The following is a 7,338-nucleotide window of genomic DNA, read 5'->3' as shown; positions in this document are numbered from 1 at the left end:
GGGAGCACCACCAGTGATTGGCTAGTCACTTTGTAGACACATGTGACATTTTTGACTTTTTGTATTTTATCATTTTTGCCGATCATAAGGTGTTTTTCAACCTATGATCGAAGACGATGTATATTTTTTGACACACTCCTATCTATATATATATCACTATTACCGGCTTATCTTGTTTAACATATGTGATGAAATGTTTTTAAATTTACTTGCATGATTTATCGTAAATGTCTGTCCAACATTCGAGAAGCAATTGCATCTGCTAATGTATTTAAAGACCTTGGAATATGCTGATATTCAATGTAATCAAATTCACGTTCCAAGAGACGCACTCTCAAAAACAACCTTAATAACACAGGATTTCTAATGGCATATACTCTATTAAGCTGTAATACAACAAGTTCAGAATCTAACCTCACTATCAAACGTCGAATTCCAAATGAAATAGATTCGGATAATAATTCAACCACTGCACTGTATTCTGCAATGTTGTTCGTTGTTTGACCGAGGCTTACCCCATGCATAGAAACTAACTCGTCAGAGGGCGAATAGATAACCCAAGCTGCGGAAGAGATATTCCGTGTACTACGACAAGCACCATCAGCAAATCCAATGTATGTTTGGAGAGGCGTCGACATCTGCAATATCAAGAGTAAAACCAAGATAAGCCAGAATAACGACGAAAAACACACTCTCTAAGCTAAGCACACTAACTAACTAACAAACATACTAGCTAGAAAGAAAACCTAACCTAACTAAAAATTCTCCATACCCACCATTTAAGCATAATACCTCTTTAGGTAAAGTCCATTTCTGGGTTTACCCAAAGAGTCCCCATCAAAATCAACCAGCTCATAAGCCCCTTTTGCTAGCTTTCGCTTTACAATGTAGGGTCCATGCCACATAGGAACGAATTTTCCAGCACCTAGCTTATCGTTAGCTTGATCATATAATAGCACTAGGTCTCCCTCCGAAAAACTTCGAGGGGTCACATTTCTATCATACTGAGCTTTCATTCGCTTCGCGTGAGTCTCGATTGCCAATGTAGCGTCACGTCGAGTCTCATCTAATTTAGCTAAGTACAATAAACGTTTCTCCTCTTCGGAAGTAGCTGGAAGTAATTCGACAGCCATTTGAAGTGATGGGATTTCGCATTCAATGGGTAACACAGCTTCCAAGCCATAAACTAGCTGGAAAGGAGTGAACCCTGTTGAAGTTTTCACTGAGGTTCGGTATGCCCATAGCGCTGAAAATAACATGTTGTGCCAATTCGACCGATGAATACCAATGGTTCGTCGGATCATGATAACTAGAACTTTGTTGATAGACTCAACCAAACCGTTGGCTTGCGGATAATAAGGAGTAGAGCTATCGTGGCGCAAACCAAGCTGGCTTGTAAGCTCAGTCATCATGATGTTTCGAAAATGGCTCCCATGGTCAGTAATGATTGCTTGTGGGACACCAAACCTAGTTATAATATGATTGAATACGAAAACTGCAGCTGTTTTTCCGCTTGCGTCGAATGTAGGCATCGCCTCGGCCCATTTAGTAAAATAATCAACCGCGAGGATGATATACGCATGCCCCCGGGCTGAGTGAGGGTTACAAGTAATAAAGTCGATACCCCATTTGGCGAATGGACCAACGGCAATTATAGGGTGGAGAGGAGCAGGTGGTGCGCGCATCTTGCGATCAAACACTTGACAGTTGTGGCACTTCCGGACTGCAATGATACAATCTTTAAACATAGACGGCCAGAAATAGCCAGCGCGCAACACCTTCTGAGCTGTGGCATACCCAGACATATGACCGCCACATGCTCCAGAGTGACAATCATTCAAAACCCTCTCAGCCTCTTCATGAGTTAAACAACGTCGAAAAACTAAGTCTGCCCCCCGGCGATAAAGTGTATCTCCAATAATTTTGTATTGCTGGGATTGAAAACGAATTTTTCGACGTTCCGCTTTGGAAGCTTCAGGCCGAAAGGTTTGGGTTTGGAGATAGATGATTATATCTCCGTACCACGGATCTACAGTACTGATAAGAAACAAAGATTCGTCCGCAATGGACTCCTCTGCCACAGTCTCTGTGTCAGCACACGGGAAATCACACATCAATTCCGCAAAAACTAAGGATTTCTTAGACTTGGACTTCTCGAACTCCAAGTCGAACTCTTGCAGGATAACGATCCATTTAGAGTACTTGCCCCCTAGCAGTTGTTTTGTCAAAATATAAATCATAGGGTTGCAATCCGAAATAACTGTAGTTTTACGGAGAAGAATGTAGTGACGAAAACGCTGGACAGCTTGAACGGCTGCCAGGGCCAATTTCTCCACATGCGAATATTTTAACTCAGTGGGATTTAAGGTCCTACTAAGATAATATATCACATGTTCCGCTCCGAATTCATCTTCTTGAACTAACACCATTCCAATGGTGGAATGCGAAGCTGCGAGGTATAAGAAGTAGTCCTGGTTGTAGTTGGGAGGATGCAACAACGGTGCATGGGTCAACGCGTGTTTAAGTGCATCAAAAGATTGTTGGGCAATCTCGTCCCAAAAGAATTGAGCGTTCTGTTTCAACAACCGTGTAAAACCTTTAGTGACCTCGGCGTAGTTTGGGATGAATCGGCGTAAAAAGTTCGCTTTCCCTTGCAAACTTTGGAGTTGGCGCAAACTCGAAGGAGGAGGCAATTTGATGATAGCTTCGACCTTCGAGGGATCGACGCGAATGCCGGCTTTTGAAACAACAAATCCCAGCAATCGACCTGTTTCTATACAGAAAACACACTTGTGGGGATTCAACCGAATTCGATAATGCCTACACCTCATAAAGATTGCTCGTAGGTGGACAAGGTGATCAGCTCGATGTAAAGAATGAGCAGGCAAATCATCGAGGTACGGTTGCACAATGTGCTTGATGTCATGAAATGCGTAAGACATCGCCCGTTGAAAAGTGGCCCCGGCATTCTTAAGCCCAAAAGGTAATTTGCAATAAGCAAATGTCCCCCATGGACAAATGAATGCCGTTTTTGGTTGGTCGGCAGGTAGAATATTGATTTGATTATAGCCCGAAAAACCATCCATAAAGGAAAACATTTCACTTCCGGCACAATCATCAATAATTTGATCGATATAAGGCGTAGGATAGTTGTCTTTTGGACAAGCTCGATTTATATCCCTATAGTCGATACAGATTCTTATTGTTCCTTGTTTCTTGTTGACCGGAACAATATTCGATACCCAATCCGTTAACGGGATCGGATAAATGAAACCTGCTTTCAACAGCTTTTCGACTTCTGCTTTAATCGCAGCCGCTTTTCGAGGGTGAATCTGACGCAACCGTTGCCGGATGGGTTTAGCATCCGGGTAGGTCTTTATTTCATGAACAACAATGGCAGGATCGATTCCTGGCATTTCCTCGTAAGACCAGGCAAACACATCGCGGAATTCTTGGAATAGGGCCTTGTAAGTTTGGATTTCTTCTTCTGTACATGCGGCACCTATATGAATGTTTTCCTCAATTCCGGGCTTCACTGAAATATCAATGGGAATAGTACGAGAAATATTCCCTAAATTCAACTCTGAATCAGAATGTTTCGTTGGATCCTGAGCGTCTTTGACATATTCAGCGGTAAAGATAGATGAAAAATCATTTTCAAAAGCATCATCCTTAGGTAAAAACGAAGATCTGTGATGGAGATCTTCCCATGGTAGATCGTCTACACTTAGGATTTCGCGAAGTTGCTCGTCAGATGACACGACTTCGGGAAACGCTATCCGTTCTAAGGTTGAGGTGAAAAGTGATTCTTCACTGACCACATTCATTTGGTCGATTTCGGTTGAACGCGAGTCGGTAAAAGACATGACAGCTTCATAAGCAATTTCATATGGACTCAAAGGCATAGCATCACCGAATGAGTCTATCTCAGATTCAGATGGGACAATCCAAGGATCATCATAAATAATGTTTTCTGATGTAATCATATGAATTGTTGCAAATGAAGGATCTACGCTGAGTGGAGGGAGAGGAAAAGTTCCCAGTAAACCGGAATCTTTAACTAAACCTACGCCAACGTCCCTATAAGGGATTGTCGTCTTACCGACATGCTGGATACTCTCTGAAGAGGCTGGGTCGGATGAAAAGTATGTCAGCTGATCAATAGTCACGATCTTACCGTTATGTGGAAACTTAATTACTCTGAAGACCGATGAAACGACCGCCGTCATAGCATATGACCAACTTCGACCCAAAAGAAGGTTGTAGTCTAGAGGGGCATCAACCACTTCCACATCCAGACTAACGGTTTTACCTTCGACCCCTATAGGCAATTCCTGTAGAATACCAAACGGACGGAACCCACGGCCATCAAAGGCCTTAAGGATGGTGGGGGATTGGTTCAACGAAGGAGAACCAAGAGATCTCCAACATTGAATCGACATAATACACGTAGAGGCTCCCTCATCAATCACAGTCCGATGAATAGGCCTGTTTTTTACTATCACTGGAATTTGGAAAGCCATTTGATGGGGGAGACGTGGTGTACTATTTTCTAGATCGAAGATTATCAGGTTCGGGTCCTGAACATCAACAGCTCCGATAGCCGACAAAAGTAATTTTCGTTGTGCTGGGCATGATTGCAGCACTTCTAATGCCGACATTGCTGAGGGTGAAACAGCTAAGTCCTCAACAATGTTGTAATTCTGGGCTGCTCTCGCATGTGGATTGAAAGCAGACCTTCGAAGTACACCCTTGGCGGGCGGTTTAATTACTAAGTCCGGGTTAGGTTTCTCGATCTGTAGTGGATCGGAACCGGGAGCTGAAGTTGATGGGTTAGAGTGAGAAGATTCTGCTTCCTTACCATCAACAGGAGCCTTACTACCATAATCTTGCGATCGAGTCGCAATCCTCACATGAGACATCATCAAAATGGGTTCTTCACTGGCATTCGAGGAAGAACCTATCATCTTATTCTCCTGCTCCGGGAATGGATTTTTTAACACAGCAGGAGTGGGAGAACCTTTGACTATTTTCACAACCTCGGCCCGATGAGGGCAATCTCTCGTAAAATGATCCTCTTCACAAATAAGACAAGGATATCGAGGTTTGCGCTTTTCGTCATTGGTTTCCGACTTTTCCGTTTTCTCCTTCGGAGCCTTGTCTGCTTTAGCCTTCTTCTTTCCTTTCTTCTTTCCACCGTTTTTTGATTTGGCCGTAGATGTCTCTACAGCGTGAATATCGGCGGTAAGTTCAGGAGAAGACTCTCCTGTCGGGGAATCAGGCAAAGTGATAATAGGAGTAGTTGAAGCCTTGGAAGACTTCTTCTTGCTCTTTGTATTCACGATACCAATCATACCATCAGCGGCATGAGATCCCGAAGGAGCAGCAGCAATTTGATTCGATTTTGGAAGATCCAGAATCTTCTCGTGTAACGTACCCGACTGAGTATAAACTAAGTCAAGGTATTGCGCCTGAGCAATGACTTGCTCCTCAGTAACTACTCCGGCCTTAGCTACATCTTCAGTAATCTTCGGTAATAATGATTTAACAAACCATTCAGCTAAGATTTGGTCCGGGATAAAAACTTTCACTAGCCTTCTTCGACGTCTCCACTCATGAATGTGATCAGAAATATACGTGGACGTCGATTGTTTTAGTGAAGTTAATAACTCTGTGCCGTTATCGTATCTGACCGGCAACTGAAAGTGAGTTAAGAACGAGGTAGCTAACTGGCTAAAATTGTAAAAAGAGGCCCGTGGTAACTCAATGTACCACTTGGCCGCGAGACCAATGAGTGTACGCTGGAAAAGACGTAAGCGGATCGAATCATCCGAGATAGAATTTGAAGCACACCAGAGGTGGTAAGTCATCACGTGATTGGACGGATCCTCTCCAGACTTACCTTCGAACTTGGGTATATCACTGGGCAACTTATTTGGCATTGGCGGCCAGAACTGAAGATATTGAATTGGATCGTTCGTTAGGTGCGTCAAGTCTGGTAAATCCAAAGTTGCGATAAATGGTAACTGCCGGTTAGGATCTCTAAAACTCTGGGTCACAATACCAGCCCCAGGAGGAGGATATCCAGGATAACTAGGAACAGGAGTCGCATTTGGGATATTATATCCTCCTGGAAAACCAGGATTAACCGGACCGTACTGGGGTTGTTGAGGTTGTTGATAAGTGTACCCAGGATACGGTTGATACTGGTAAACCGGCTGTTGGACAGCTTGCCCATGTTGGTACTGTCCCTGGTACGGAGGTTGAACAAATTGAGGTTGAGTAGTGACAACCGTACTTATACCAGGCTGACCTACAGGCATCTGGACCGTGGTTTGAATCGTAGATCCAGACAACGGTAAAGATGTCTGAGGAGTGGTCACAGGGACAGTAGAAACTGGAGCCGTCGATACTCCAGAAGTAAGTATGGTAGATGTGGCGGTAGTTGCAGCAGCCGTTTGAGATGGAGTACTAGGTGCGATTGGCGGCTGAGTAACTACCGAAGTTACAGAAGTTTGAACATTTGACTGGACAGGTTGCGGTTGCTGGGGTGGACCAGAAACTACGGGTTGTCCAGCTTGAGGTACCGACTGTATACTTGGCTGCAACACCTGTTGACCCTGTGATGGATCCCACACTAACATTCCAGGGTATTGACCCGTAACAGGTTGAGGATACTGAGATCCATAACCAGATTGAGGATAGGATTGATAATTGTAAGGTGCAGTTCCTATACTTGGAACATATGATTGACCTTGAGGTGGTTGATAACCTTGACCTGAGTATTGACCTTGAGGTTGATAACCTTGAGGTAAATACGGATACTGGGGTTGACCTTGACCTTGAGGTTGGTACCCTTGAGGTTGATACCCTTGGGGTTGATACCCTCGGGGTTGCCATCCTTGAGGTTGCCATCCTTGAGGTTGATATTGATACTGAGGTTGACCCTGGGGTACATATTGAGGCTGGGGTTGACCTTGAGGTATGTATTGTACCATAGGCGCGTACTGACCTTGAGGTTGCCCCCCAGACACAAATGATGTACCTTGAGGTTGCCCCCCAGGCATTAACTGAGGCTGCCCCCCAGGCGGTAATTGGCCACCTTGAGGTTGGGAAACGGGAACTGAACCTGACATCATGTAAATGTCTCCTACACCCAATGGTATATTACCACTGTTTCCAACTAATAACCCATGATCAACGGGTTGAGGAGATGCCCCCGCAAAGGTACCAGAAAGAGATTGATACCCAGTGGGAACAGAAGGACCGCCATGTAAGAAAGATTCAGGATTTTGAGTAAACACGGACAACTGACCAGACATATTTACAGGAGTATGA

This window comes from Pinus tabuliformis, chromosome J, assembly GCF_031772625.1.
Source record: "Pinus tabuliformis cultivar Carrire ecotype Pingquan chromosome J, CPIR1, whole genome shotgun sequence".
Taxonomy (NCBI): Eukaryota; Viridiplantae; Streptophyta; class Pinopsida; order Pinales; family Pinaceae; genus Pinus; species Pinus tabuliformis.
This window is presented reverse-complemented; position numbering follows the sequence as displayed.